Source organism: Biomphalaria glabrata, chromosome 10, assembly GCF_947242115.1.
Source record: "Biomphalaria glabrata chromosome 10, xgBioGlab47.1, whole genome shotgun sequence".
NCBI classification, from domain to species: Eukaryota; Metazoa; Mollusca; class Gastropoda; family Planorbidae; genus Biomphalaria; species Biomphalaria glabrata.
In genome coordinates, this window is record NC_074720.1 from 17,168,746 (window position 1) to 17,184,012 (window position 15,267).

The following is a 15,267-nucleotide window of genomic DNA, read 5'->3' on the forward strand; positions in this document are numbered from 1 at the left end:
GTGTCATCTGGCAGCGTAGACGACCGACAACCTACACCATTACACTCCCCTCGCCCCCCTCTGTTTCCCCACACTAACCAGTGAAAGATGGGCCTGATAGTTTTGTCATTGACTGCTAGCTAGACCGTGACATGTCCAATTGTCATGACTAATGACATTAAGACCCGTGACACGACCGTTTCTTTCCTTATCTATTTGACCCATGCCGACACTACACAAGAAAACGATAGAATGTATGTAAGTAAGAGTGTTAAGTAGAAAGAAAGAATGTAAAGTTATAAAGAGAATGTAAAGTAGAAAGAAACAATGTCAAGTAATAAATAGAATGTAAAGTAAGAAAGAAAGAATGTCAAGTAAGAAAGAAAGAATGTCAAGTAAGAAAGAAAGAATGTCAAGTAAGAAAAAAAGAATTTCAAGTAAAAAAGAAAGAATGTCAAGTAAGAAAAAAAGAATTTTAAATAAGAAAAAAAGAATGTCAAGTAAAAAAGAATGTTAAGTAAGAAAGAAAGAATGTCAAGTAAGAAAGAAAGAATGTCAAGTAAGAAAGAAAGAATGTCAAGTAATTCACATACTTTACTCGTCCTATCAATTTTTACTTTATTAGTTTAAATTTTTGTAGTAGTGGATAAAAAACAACAACTCTTTATCGACTAGATTCTAGAGAAACTCTTCCAAAGTTCCAATTATAGTATTATATATATTATTTCTTATAATTAACAACTAATTTTATTAATGAGCATTTTAATTAACATATTTTCTTAATAGCAAGAGAAATCCATATATATATATATATATATATATATTTTTACATTTATTGAGAAAAAATTATTATTTTATTGTATGTTGATTTGCATCTAATAATATTGAGATAATGTAGGCGTGGAGGCTCAATTATTTCATTAAGTTTGAGAAAGAAAAATTGCGAGGCCTTTCAACCTTGAGGCCCCATCAATCTCGAGGCCCGCCGCTAATCTGAGCCTGGCAAGTGCTAACTGCTAAATGGTGCAGCTAGTCTACTAGATTTTATTTTTACGGCTTTCTAACATGTCACAATTTTAAAGCATTGAGAAGAAGAATGTATCACAATATTAGTGACAATAATGACAGTAATAGCCTCTGTGATCTTGATGTAAGTTTACATGTAACATCATGTTTGTGAGTATAACCGAGACACAGGGGCCCCTTATGAGTTTGTGTGTAACATAAACTATCAAAATCACTTTGTTACTTATGTGCATTTTTTTTCCTGTAAAGTTTTTACATTTTTTTTCTCCTAAACATTTTACTAAACTAAATAAAACCATTACTTCCTTCTTGGTTTCCTTTCCATCTGAAATGTGCGGATGTGTAAACAGTGGACACTGAGTCTTCAGAGAGACACTGGCCTGTAACAGTGGACACTGAGTCTTCAGAGAGACACTGGCCTGTAACAGTGGACACTGAGTCTTCAGAGAGACACTGGCCTGTAACAGTGGACACTGAGTCTTCAGAGAGACACTGGCCTCCACTTTCAAAAAAAAAATCAGTTCATGCTGGAGGCCTTGGAGTATTCTGTTCAACGAGCCTCATTGTTAAAGTATTTGGGTCACAGCCTGGTCTACATTGAAATATTGCAGCCTTCTTTCAGACTTTAAGACAAGCCTTATTATTATGATAGAGTGAGAGGGAGAGGGAGGGAGAGAGAGAGAGAGAGAGAGATGGAGGGAGAAGAAGAGCGAAAAAGAGATGAAGTAGGGGAGAATATAAAAGTACAAAAGAGTGAGAAAAGATACTAGGACAAAAAAAGAGAGTGAGTGACAAAAAATGAACGGAAGAGTAGATAGATAGATAGATAGATAGATAGATAGATAGATAGATAGATATAAAGAGAGAGAGAGAGAGAGAGGAGGGTTATTGAATAAATTAAACCCCGAATATTGGACCTTCAGAGGGATAGCTGATAGTTTCCTGGTTAGGTCAGTCGTAATAGTTAACTAGAAACAGTATGTATCGAGACTGTCTCTAACACCGGCTCAGAAGGCAATAACAATAGATCATCAAGTGCCAACATCGTTAAGTCTCCTAGGACAGTAAAGAACTATTGTTCATTTGTTCACAAGACTCGCTTTCTCTTGTAAATTCTTTTAACAAAAATGTCCGCCTCACTTTTTTGTCTCCCCCCCCCCCACACACACATACACACCTATGTAATGTAAAATGCTTAGTTTATCAATGATTTGAACATGTATGAAGGGGCCATGAACAGTGGCATGACAAGCACCAACACCTTGCGCCCCTTAAACCAGCGAGCTGCCTTTGTTCGGGGCTGCCAAATGAAATGCCAAATTTGAACCTAGCTCTGCGTCTCTGTTTTTTTTTTCTCTCTCTTTCCAATTGAGAGTCTTTTCAATAGCCTTTCAACACCCCGAGGGCGCTGTTTCGAAGTAATTCATGGTTTCACACTCTTTCTCTCCCTACCTCTGATCGCCCCCCCCCCCGCGCCACTCGCCCAGCGCCTGTATGTAACCCTACAGTACAACAACTTGTACCCAGTGTCCCACTGTACAGCCTGCAACAAAGTTTCAATGTAGGTGATGAGGTGGGTACAAACAGGTGGCTCGTGGACAATTAATGGAGGTGGGGGGGGGGGGGGAATCCCCACATAGAGAGTGAGATTTAAAACCCAACTATAAGAAATACAGTAGCTCTTGAAATCAAGTAAGCAGGGCGAAAAGTTCAATTGTGATCGCATCAAATGTGCCGGGATATTAGGAAATATCAGGAGATTTAAATTTCACCTCGTGTTCATTAGGACTTGGAAATAAATTGTTTCTACTGTCTAAACCAATGACTTCAATACAAGGTAAGGCCTTCAGTTTTCTAAATAGTTCATTCGTTTTTTTTTAACCAAAACAATGAAACTATCAACCTAGTGCCTGTCTTGAGAAGTGGTGCCATAAATGGTAGGTGCTTGGCTACCTACTAGAATGACATGGATTCGAATCCTCATCATGTTTCGTGTGGTATGTGCCCTTTACTGTTGTATCGGTTGTCCCGGGTTCAAAGCCCGTTTGCTGCCATACCGTACCGTCCTGTGGGAGGTGTGAGGTAAGTTGTAATAATCTTTTCAAATTCTAAAAAAAATCCTGTAATCCTGTAAAATAGTCAAAAGTGTTCCTCGAACTACTAAGCTAAGAAGTAAATTGGACTACAATAGACTTATACAGTTCAAGCTCCATCTCTGCATATTGATTTACTGTTATTATTTATATGACAGCACAAATCACCGAAACGTTCTTTAAACCATTCCTCTTATTGGCTTGCAAACTCTTCCTGGGTTGGTGGACACGGATATCGAAAAAGGCTATAACAATTTCCCTATAAATTTGAGACCTAATTACTTATATCTTTGGGAAAACAATTATTAGCTATTGGCCGCACAGTGAAAACTCTGGTATGACAGTGATACTTTTTCAAAATATAGTTATCATACAATAAAATGTGGCTATTTTTAACACATTTTCAGCGGGGATTCCTGCACTCGACTCAAATGTTTCTTGGTATAAGTAAAGAGTTAAATATATAAACAGACGTCCAAAAACATTGTTGCGCACCGTCTTGTTTAGAAATGAGGAGAGGACTCGAAACACTGGGTGCAAGCTCAGGAGAACAACTCCTTGCGTTAGATTGAAGCCATAGACATCAATAAATAGAGACTGGCCGATTTAAGAGTTTTATGAAAAGAAAATTTGTGACTTGCAATTTTGTGTACTTTATTATACAGCAGTTATGAGCAGTATAAAAGTGAAGTATTCATATCGATTTCACACCTATATATATTGTAAATAAGAAGGCAGTGTAGTTTAGTTTAATCTCTAAGAATGAAGATCATGCAATTTTTCATAATTCGGAAATCCGAATACAAGAGATATACATGTTTTCAAGTTACATGAAGTTACTTCCTTCATGTGTCTATATTTATTAATGTCTATGATTGAAACATTACAGAAATATAGATTAAGATTAAATGAGGAATCGATTACACATTTCTTTTTACTGTTTTTCGTATGCGAATTCGGTAAACAAGCGACTTTTACAAAGTATTTAAATAAGTGAATAAATTATCAATCCTTTTGAACAGTGATTCAAAGAATAATCAACGAGGCATTCTGAATAATATATAAGAAGTTGTAAGTATAAACCATAGTTTAGTTTTAGGAAAAGATTATACTAGTTTTAAGTTTGAATCATAGAACTAGGAATAACATGTTTCCATTATTTAATATTTTATTTCGAATCTAGATCTATCTTGATAGTTTAAACAAGTACTATATATATTTTTATAATCGATTCCTACTTTCTGTTCAAATAAGATCGGATCTTTTCGGATCGGTCTGTATTGGTGGATTCGGTATGGGGCTCGAACCCACGTCATTTATATTATTAGCTAGTTGTGGAAATTTCCAGACTTTCGACCAACTTTTTCATTCCACTCATAAAGAGAGTGTAACCTAATAGTAGGAATTGAGATTTGGTCACTAAGTGTTCTATGAATTCTCTATTCATACAGAAGTAAAAAATATGATCTTTGGTTTTAAAAACCTTGCAAAAATACAATACAAATGTTTTCAAAGATTTAGTTTAGGCGTATTAAAAAGAAACATCTTTGAAACAGCTGAAAGAAATGAACTTTGTTGTAAAAAAAATTATTTCTGCTGAAATTGTGACATATTGTGGTTGAGGTTTCAACTTTGTAATGTTAGATCTTGATTTCAGCAAAAATTAAAAAAAACAAAAAACAGACTGTGTTCTTAAGTTCTTTGTCGAATAGTTCAAACCGAATATTGATGAATGCAAACCTTTTATTAAAGTCTTGATTTTATCTAGATTTTTATTTTGTTGCTTTTCATACATACCGTAAAATACAAACCTCTACATCAATCGATTTCAAATCTGTATTATTCTAGATTTAGTGATATGTTGGACATTACACTGGAACTTGAAGACTTTAGGCTTACAATTAAGACATGTTCTGCTCTTGAAGTGAAATATTAAGGAATAACTTGCTAGCAGGGAGATTTGGACTCATCATGTATTTAGTAAAACGGAAAAGAATTAAATGGCTAATATTTGCTTAGCCATTCAGTCTCCCAACTAAGTAATTCAGTCTCCCAACTTAGTAATTCAGTCTCCCAACTAAGTAATTCAGTCTCCCAACTAAGTAATTCAGTCTCCCAACTTAGTAATTCAGTCTCCCAACTTAGTAATTCAGTCTCCCAACTTATTAATTCAGTCTCCCAACTAAGTAATTCAGTCTCCCAACTTAGTAATTCAGTCTCCCAACTTAGTAATTCCGTCTCCTAACTTAGTCATTCAGTCTTCTTAGTAATTCAGTTTCCCAACTTAGTCATTCAGTCTCCCTGCTTTACACTTTCATATTTAATAAATGTAGGATCTAAACCTTTTTGGATGCCAACTTCTGACTCTCAATGTGTTTTGAACTTGTGAATGTCTGTAATTACTAGTTTTTAAGTCTCCGCTTCGCTCTTCTTGTGCACACCCACACACTACACCGGTAAAACTGTCGTCAACAGATACTCTTGTTCGTGGGGCGGTATTGTCCCACTGAATCCATGGTGGCAGCAAGAGCACCTAAGTTAGAGACACCCTCCGTGCCGCCCCTGCCCATGTCCCGTGATTCAATCACTTAGGTTTTTTTGTTTTTGTCTCCCGTCCCCTCTCTCACTTCCTCCCAGTCTTTGCTTGAACAACCTGCGAAGGAGGCCATCAGGTGGCAGAGAGAGAGATGGATGTAGGGCAGGCGAGTGGGCTGACATGGAAGTGGCGAAGAGACACTTGTCACTGACCTCCGTGCTTCGTGTCACTCGATGTTATACGCAGAGAAAACAGACACTATTACAACATCTGTTACTATTGCCATTACAAGCCAGTAGCGTCGCTAGGTGAGGCACGAGAGGGGCGGCACGTTCCAACCGGCATTTGAGAAGACCAAATAATACACTGATATTGGCGGAATTTCATTCGTTAAAAAACAATATCCCTGTGTTCTATTTCTATTTTTTAGATGATAAATCAATGTAAAGATGTTTGAAATATTACTCTTTGATCTATTACTAGTTTATTATGTATGCAGCCAGATGTGTTTAGAAAATTAATGGAAATATTTCTAGGAGAAAGATAGAAAAAGAAGAGGAAATGATACGGAGAAAAGTGAGGTCGATATAATGGAAACTTATTTAAAAAGAGAAAGTTTGGAAAGTTTTTTTGTTTTTTTAACATATAGAGAAAATATAAAGTTTGTTCTATTTTAGGAGCATATTCCATCCACTACACGATCTACTGCGGGCGTTTTTTTTTTTTGGTCAGATCGCTCCTTGTCATCTCGGCAGCTTCTGACTCACTTTTGACTGACTCTTATGGCCAGACTAGTCCAAGTTGATTGCGGCTTTCCTTCACCCCTTTTCAGGGCATTCGAATTCAGTGTTTAGCTTGCCACATTGGCTTCTGGTTTGTACAAAGTCTGGTCTAACAAGCTCGCCTGGACGAGTGGCTCCTGTTTGATTCTGTCCCTTGGTTTGCACTGGTAATTGTGGACCAGCTGAAGGTAAATGTTGATGTTCCCATGTTACCAACTGAGCAGCACAGACTTAACAATGGAGGTCAACATTCGGATCTCATAATGGAGATGTCATGTTGAGCAGAGCCTCCTAACTGGAAGGCTAATGGAAGCGAACCTTGTTGTTTTGTTCATGTCTTTCCCTATACGTTCGCTTCCATGACCTCGCTGGCCATAGTTAAATGGGAAGCCTTGGAAACCTAGGACCTTAACTGGGGATTACCCTTTATTAAATTAATATGGTATATATATATATATATATATTGCAATCACAGGAGATTTCCAGGAGGCCCTGGAAAATTGGGAGGCCGCGGAAACCCTGACAGACAGACAGACTTATACATAATACGTTATAAAATGGTTTTAATTTAATAAGTTACAACTAAAGTAAGCCAGGGACCAATGATGCGACCGCATAGGTTGCAGTAGTCTATCTCCGACCCTGCGTGTGACATCTATGAGCTAGCCAGGGGGGAGGTTTGGGGTTTAACCTCCCTCCCGTAATGAGATGATCCCCCCCGTAGGGGGGGGATCAGAATTTAGAAACTGATTTTTTGCTTTGATTTTATTTATTTTAAGTGAGATTTTAACACTAAACTATCACTTGCCCCAGTGCAGCCGCAGCCAGGGGGTTTTGAGTTTAAAAACCCCTACCAGGGGGGTTTTTCAGTCAAATCTCCCACTTCTAGAAAACAAAACCAAAAAAAAAAAAAAAAAAAAAAAAAAAAAAAGACTGCAAACGACAATTCCCAAATTCCAAGAGCATAGCAAAGAAAGATTTCGATTTCAAACCCCCCTCCGAAATTTACGATAAAACTATCCTTACATCAGTCACCAGATTCTATGAGCGTAGCCAAGAGGGGTTTTGTTTTAAAACTAAAACTCACCTCCACCGATTTTTTAGTTTAAAACCCCCAAAAAATAATTTTGACGATAAAACTTCCCTTTTCGATATAAAATCTAAATCAAACTATAGTCACCTAATTCCAAAAGCGTAGCCAAGAGAGGTTACAAATTTCTACCAGTGGCTGGGCTCCATTAATAAAGTACAGTGAATAGTCATCTGCCGAAATCGAAAAAGACTAAATGTGGCTCAACAAAGATGGCTAAGACGGATTTTAGGAGTCAGTTATAGAGATCGGGTCTCAATCAAGGAAATCCTATGCTTAGTAAGGTTGTAACAGAGTGTCGCATGAGGTTTGCGGGACATGTTCTCCGACAAAATGAATTACCAGGTGGGAAGAGGCTTCAGACGTTGCCAGTGACAGATTTCTGTGGAAGCAGCTTGCAGTTCAGTGCTTGTGCTAGGCGGCGGGGCTGACAATGGCGGGAAGTCTACAAATTTTCCACTAACTCCAGAAAGAACCTATTCTAGGGTACAATAAACGTCTTCCGAAAGAATGAAGGGTCAGAATGTAATAAAGATTAATTATGTGCACACAAACACGCACGCAAGCACACACACACACATTTTTTTTGCCCGGGGGGGGGGGAGGAGAAAAAATCCCCACCCCCCAAACCACCACCCACCGAAAAAAATCCTGGCTACGCCCATACTGTCATCACTATCCAAGGATACATGTCTCTAATCACTATCCAAGGAAACATATCATATCATATTCTAGAAGACTGCTCACTTTCGTATTTGATTATCATGTATACAAACTTAGAATCTTGCTCATTGGTATTTGTATGTGTGTACGTGTGTGTGAGAGTATTTGACAGACAGAGAGAGAGAGAGAGAGAGAGAGAGAGAGAGAGAGAGAGATAGAGAGAGGGGAGCCAAAATTGAAGAAAAAAAATGGGGTGGAAGAGATGAGAGTGAATGAATAAAAAAAATTGAAATGAAAAAAAAAGACTACAAAAGAAAGGTGTGAGTGATAGAGCTATACATTGTATGTGTGTGAGTGAGAGAGAGAGAGAGAGACAGAGAGAGAGAGAGACAGAGAGAGAGAGAGAGCGAGCACTAGGACAAGTTCTTGACACTGCCAACAAGTACGTCACTTCCTCAACTGTTTAAAATTTGAGACACCATGTCCTCCATGTCCTCCATGTCACGCATGGCAAATGTACACAAATTAGGATCAGAATCAACTTTTCAGTTCCCACTTTATAGCACGTCACACGGACGCACCGATGCAACATTAACATCTGTACTCGCTAACGTTTTGTTTGTTTCGCTGTCTCCGTCCAGTGTTTGTAAATGTATTACGGACGTCAGGGACAAACTCGCCAGAATCTGGTCAAGAGAAATCCACCTCTAGATGGAAGATCTGTAGAACATCAGCATTCCAAGTGGCAGCCTTACTTTTTGGGTTACTTTTTGGGTTACATTAATTCTACATAAATAACAAACTCTTCTCTTTATTTAAAGAAAGCTGAGATCCGAGAAGTTTCTATAGCAGGGGTCTGCAACACGGGGTACTCGGGAGGCATGTCGCCCGCCGAGCCTTGACAGAAAGAAAATATTACACTTCTTTTTAAAATAATGTTTTTAATTAAAAAAAAAGCAACAAATATAATGACTAGTAATATGTGCTTCTGCCTAACCCAAGGAACGCCTTATTATTATCATTATAATTATTAATGAGGAATTTCTACTAATATTCAAAAAGAGAACTAATTGTACACTTATAAAATATTACAATATTTCAACAAAATGAAAATATTTGAATAGTTCGGATGTTCCTTCTAAGCTGAAGATAAACTACTTCCTAGCCCAAGACGACGGAGGATGGAAGCGGTCAGAGTTCGAACCATGGAGACGACCGACAGGCATGCACGCATACCGCACGACCAGGCAGACAGACATATCTAAAATGTCAAGATCTAAACAAAAGCCTTTCAAGTCCTAAATCTCAAAACCATCCTATTGTCAATTGTCTAAAACCATAATTCATATTTGCTAATAAGTCAAAGGATCTTTGGACGCCTTTGAGTCCAACCAACTTAAATGGGTAGCTGACACCAGTTTGGGAAAAGTAAAGGCGGATGGTCGTTGTGCTGGCCACATGACACCCTCATTAACCGTGGGTCAATGAAACAGATGACCTTTACATCATTTGCCCTATAGATAGCAAGGTCTGAAAGGGAAACTTTACTAATAAGTCTAAAATTTCATTCTAGAAAATGTCTGAAGAAAATGTCTAAAAGAAGGATACAAAACAAATATATGTCCAAAAGCCACAATGAAAAATAGAATAAAGTTAGATCTAAAAGAACATCCAAAAGCCACAATGAAAAATAGAACAAAGTCAGATCTAAAAGAACACCCAAAAGCCACAATGAAAAATAGAATAAAGTCAGATCTAAAAGAACATCCAAAAGCCATCAAGAAAAATAGAATAAAGTCAGATCTAAAAGAACACCCAAAAGCCACAATGAAAAATAGAATAAAGTCAGATCTAAAAGAACATCCAAAAGCCACAATGAAAAATAGAACAAAGTCAGATCTAAAAGAACATCCAAAAGCCATCAAGAAAAATAGAATAAAGTCAGATCTAAAAGAGCATCCAAAAGCCATAATGAAAAAAAAAGTCTAAAAGCCATTATAAAAGATTCTTTGAAAAAAATCAATTCTCTTTCTTTTCTCAGGTAAATTCCAATCTAGAAAAACATTCTGCCTTCCTCCTGAAGTAGTCTACCCCTGTGGCTGGAGTAGTCTACCCCTGTGGCTGGAGTAGTCTACCCCTGTGAGAAACATTCTAGAATTTCCTTGGATTAGGTTGAACACACACACACACACACACATGTTATTTTAAACTGGATGTTTGGAGGATGTAGACGAGGTCACAGTGACACGGCTGCAGGCTGTGTTCTTCTGGACCTCTCAGTTCTACGCTGTTGTTTCAGCGTGTCACTGAAACCAGAGCAATGCCACGTTCTGTCGAGTTCTTTAGTTCCACGTTCTGTCGAGTTCTTTAGTTCGTTTCTTTCTTGATTCACCTTTTGTAAAGCTAGACCGTCCCCCCTTCCCCATTCCCCTCATAGATCTCTTTACATCTTTCTTAGTATATAAAGAAGTAACAGTAGACAGCAATACTACTAAGGACGAGACTCAAAAGGTGTTACCATCTATCTATAAGGTAGAACTAGATTCAAAAGGTATTATCATTTCTCTACACGTCGGGACAAGACTCAAAAGGTCTAACCATTTATCTGAAAGGTAGAAGTAGCCAGGGAAATACTGCATGCCTCACTAATCTTCGGACTCGAAGACAAGTCTTATTATTATTAGAAGTAGTCTTTAAAAAGTCTCAACATCTATAACTTCTGTAAGCTACTACTACCAACATTTGAAGTTTCATCAAAGTCTGTCGCGTTTCTTCTTCACTCAGCCATCCAGTCAGTCAGTCAGTCGGTCCGTCAGCCATCATAGAGAACAAAATTCTAAAATAAATCTTAAGAAATCTATTTTTTTTTTAAAAAGATAAACATGTTACTTTTAAAAATCTTATTCACTTAGCTAGAATTTAGATACACTTACACAAATAGTAGCCGATTTAAAATATATATATATATTGTTACAAATGAACAGTGATAGGTAGAGGTCAACGTATGACCCCGGCGAGATGACACAGCAGCTAGTGTTCCCTGGAATCTACATGTACAAACAAAGACAGGATGTGACGTGTCCACACGTGTTGTTCCAGGGGACGAACAGATCTAAGTAGGGGGACAGTTACTAATGAACAGTGACAGATAAAGGTCACTACGTGTGACCCCGACTTGATGACACTGCATGTGTGTGTTTTCTGGAATCTACGTGTATAAATAAAGACAGGATGTGACGTTTCCTCACGTGTTATTTCAAAGGATACTAGCCGTGTTTGTGCAACTTTGGACAAGCGATTAGGGACTCTATATAAGCCAGAGAGTTAATGTGAAAGTCAGTCGTATGGAGTCGTGAGTGAGCCGTTACAGTCGATACAGACTATGTAAGACGTGTGCGGCTCTGTGGAAGAGAAATGTGTACGACTCGATGCAAGTTAACTAGGGTAGAGTTAACTGGAGTGGACTACTGTCGTTAAAGTCTATACAGCAAACTACAGTGGACGTGAGCCGTTACAGTCGATACAGTCGATGTAAGACTTGTGCGGCTCTGATTCGGTAGACTTGAGTACGACTTGGTTCAGCTTTGGGAGACCTGGAGCGACACTGGGAAGTGTGTCGTTGGTCTGTTACGACTTGGTTCAGTTTTGGAGACCTGGAGCGACACTGGGAAGTGTGTCGTTGGTCTGTTCTGTGGAATACGGCTCGATGGAAGTTGAGAAGAGACGAATTGCAACGAAGTGAAGAGATGAATTACAACGAAGTATAGCTAACTGTAAACTGACAGATATTGTACAGTCTTCTACGCTACATGTTACAGTAACGAATTGTTAGAGTTAATAGTCATTAAAGTTATATGAAGCTGAAAGTTTAGTCGTCAAGTTCTTTACAGTGTTTTTATTTGTGTGCCTACTAGTACATTTAGCCAGAAGATTCAGAAATACGTAACAATTGGTGTCAGAAGTGGGATCTTTCTGGCTAGAATGTGTTCCATCAAACTTCTTATTGAACTTGACATGAAAGAACTTAGACAAGAGCTTCGAGAAAGAGGTCTACAGCTTAACGGAAATAAGGAAACGCTAATAGCACGTCTCAGACAAGCCCTGTTGGAGGAAGATGAGAATCCGGACAGTTGTCAATTAGAAATCAAACCTAATACGATGGAGCTCCTGAGAACTTTGCAATACAAAATGAACTCGGTGAAAGAGAGCATTAAGAAGATAGAATCAGAAATCAACACCAGATTTTCTTCATTTAACCAGTTGACCAAAGCCATGAATGAGAATGAACAAATAGCTACCACGCCCAACAAGACAGAAGAACAAACAGATACGATAAAAGATCAAACGAGAATCATGATGAACGAGCTACTAAACACTCAGCAGTATCAGATTGAGTCGACAGATGAAAGAGCTACACCATTGACGAACAGCGAACAATTGTCCAACCAAGGATGTGGCGATACAGACAATTACGATAGGGATGCTGGTGATGGTTGTGCTATCTGTGACTGTGATAGCAAACCAAACGAATGTGGCCCACAAGAAATGAAAAGAGACGGTAGCTGTTACTATTTCAAAGAAAAGCAGAATGAGACCGCTGAAGAAACAATAGAAGAGACCTATAGTTTGACCGAAGCTTTAGCTACAGATAAACTTGATATGAGTACCTCAACTAACCAGACAGATCAAGACAACGTTGGGTCTGCGTCCAAGCCTGTTGCTGTGGGCCTTAAAGACTTCTGTCTATCTGCCAGTGTCTACGAGAGGAACTCGAAACTTGATTACTGCAACAATGCGTTTGACCAGAACTGTACGTACGAAACTTTGCAAGAAGACTGTGAATGCCAAGAAACACACAAAGAAGCTCTAGACTTGACAGAAGCTTGTCCAGCTGTCAAGATCAGCACGAGAAGCCCTGGTGATAGTCAAGGAATGACAATAGAAACTGATGCTGAAGTTGATGGACCTTTGCACGTTGAATGTTATCAATCTGCCCCACAGTCGAGTCCTCCAGACTCGGATGAAGGTGATGACGTGTTTGACAACTTGCCTTCAAGTGGACTTGCAGCTCATTCGCAAAGCACCCATCGAAGAATAATGTTGAAGCAACTTGTTAGATCAACAGTCTTGATGACTACAGCTATGAAATACAATGCCTTCTTATGTGCTAAGTCGCTGCCATCAGCATTGATCGACAGGAAAGCAAGACAACGACAACGACATCAACGCAACCAAAGAAATATCAAATTGAGGAGGCGGAGAAAGCGACATATGCAGAGTGCAACGTGGATGGCTCCAACAAGATCAAGATACAAACCCACCCCTTCTCCCACTGATAGACCCCCACCTGCATTTATGAAACTCCATAGCCCAGGTTGTTAGAAAACAAGCCCACCACTTCTCCCACTGATAGACCCCCACCTGCACTGATGAAACTCCACAGCCTATGTTTTTAGAAAGATTCTGTCCGGAACCATCAGACCAAAGAAGAAAGCCTTACGAATCAGTTGAAAGTGTGAAGCCACTAATGAATAATCTAAGAACATTCCTCATGAGAATAGGTTGATGAAGTATAACAGAGGTTTTAGAAGAACGCTAATTAAGTCAGAAGCCAGAAGGACAGAAAAGAAGTAGTTTAAGATGTCAGAACTGTAGTGAGTAACCATCTGTGATAGAACTGTACAAGAAGATCAACCCAACATCGTACAAACCCAAGTCAGTTGCTGTTGTTTAAAAGAAGAGCATGTGAATATTGCTGTACTGTGATGAACCTAGTTATCTCTGAAGAAGCTCTGTAAAAAGATGCTTGAAAATGTAAAACTCAGCCAGTGAAGCACGAACTCGTTAGAATGCTGATGAATTTTCTCGACAAGAGTGCCCAATGTCGTCATCTGAAGGTCGATGTTTCCATACCAAGATTGATGAAAACATTTGTGAGGAACTGCTGAAAAATGAGGATTTGGCTCCCATTCTTCTATGGTAAGAAGATGGACAACTGCCAGATTGAAAGAACATCTCTGAGAAGGGGGCAACCACCAAAGCTTCCTACTTGATCGTCGATCGATTTCATCAGTATCGTGATGAAGTAGAATCTGTTCGGGACGAACAGATCTAAGAAGGGGGCAGTGTTACAAATGAACAGTGATAGGTAGAGGTCAACGTATGACCCCGGCGAGATGACACAGCAGCTAGTGTTCCCTGGAATCTACATGTACAAACAAAGACAGGATGTGACGTGTCCACACGTGTTGTTCCAGGGGACGAACAGATCTAAGTAGGGGGACAGTTACTAATGAACAGTGACAGATAAAGGTCACTACGTGTGACCCCGACTTGATGACACTGCATGTGTGTGTTTTCTGGAATCTACGTGTATAAATAAAGACAGGATGTGACGTTTCCTCACGTGTTATTTCAAAGGATACTAGCCGTGTTTGTGCAACTTTGGACAAGCGATTAGGGACTCTATATAAGCCAGAGAGTTAATGTGAAAGTCAGTCGTATGGAGTCGTGAGTGAGCCGTTACAGTCGATACAGACTATGTAAGACGTGTGCGGCTCTGTGGAAGAGAAATGTGTACGACTCGATGCAAGTTAACTAGGGTAGAGTTAACTGGAGTGGACTACTGTCGTTAAAGTCTATACAGCAAACTACAGTGGACGTGAGCCGTTACAGTCGATACAGTCGATGTAAGACTTGTGCGGCTCTGATTCGGTAGACTTGAGTACGACTTGGTTCAGCTTTGGGAGACCTGGAGCGACACTGGGAAGTGTGTCGTTGGTCTGTTACGACTTGGTTCAGTTTTGGAGACCTGGAGCGACACTGGGAAGTGTGTCGTTGGTCTGTTCTGTGGAATACGGCTCGATGGAAGTTGAGAAGAGACGAATTGCAACGAAGTGAAGAGATGAATTACAACGAAGTATAGCTAACTGTAAACTGACAGATATTGTACAGTCTTCTACGCTACATGTTACAGTAACGAATTGTTAGAGTTAATAGTCATTAAAGTTATATGAAGCTGAAAGTTTAGTCGTCAAGTTCTTTACAGTGTTTTTATTTGTGTGCCTACTAGTACATTTAGCCAGAAGATTCAGAAAT

At 39.0% G+C, this 15,267-nt stretch overlaps 1 protein-coding gene across 3 annotated transcripts in view; it reads left to right on the forward strand.

The window, feature by feature from the left end:
• Positions 1–15,267, forward strand: part of LOC106065558 (secreted frizzled-related protein 1-like) — a 107,406-nt gene that overhangs the window by 6,786 nt on the left and 85,353 nt on the right. The window contains exon 1 of one of the 3 annotated variants that reach the window (XM_056043116.1): positions 2,824–2,842. The exons of the other annotated variants lie outside the window; for them this stretch is intronic. The gene's annotated coding sequence lies outside the window, so the exon portion shown is untranslated. Of the gene's footprint in view, positions 1–2,823; positions 2,843–15,267 lie in introns of those variants that run through there. 3 annotated transcript variants of the gene reach the window in all.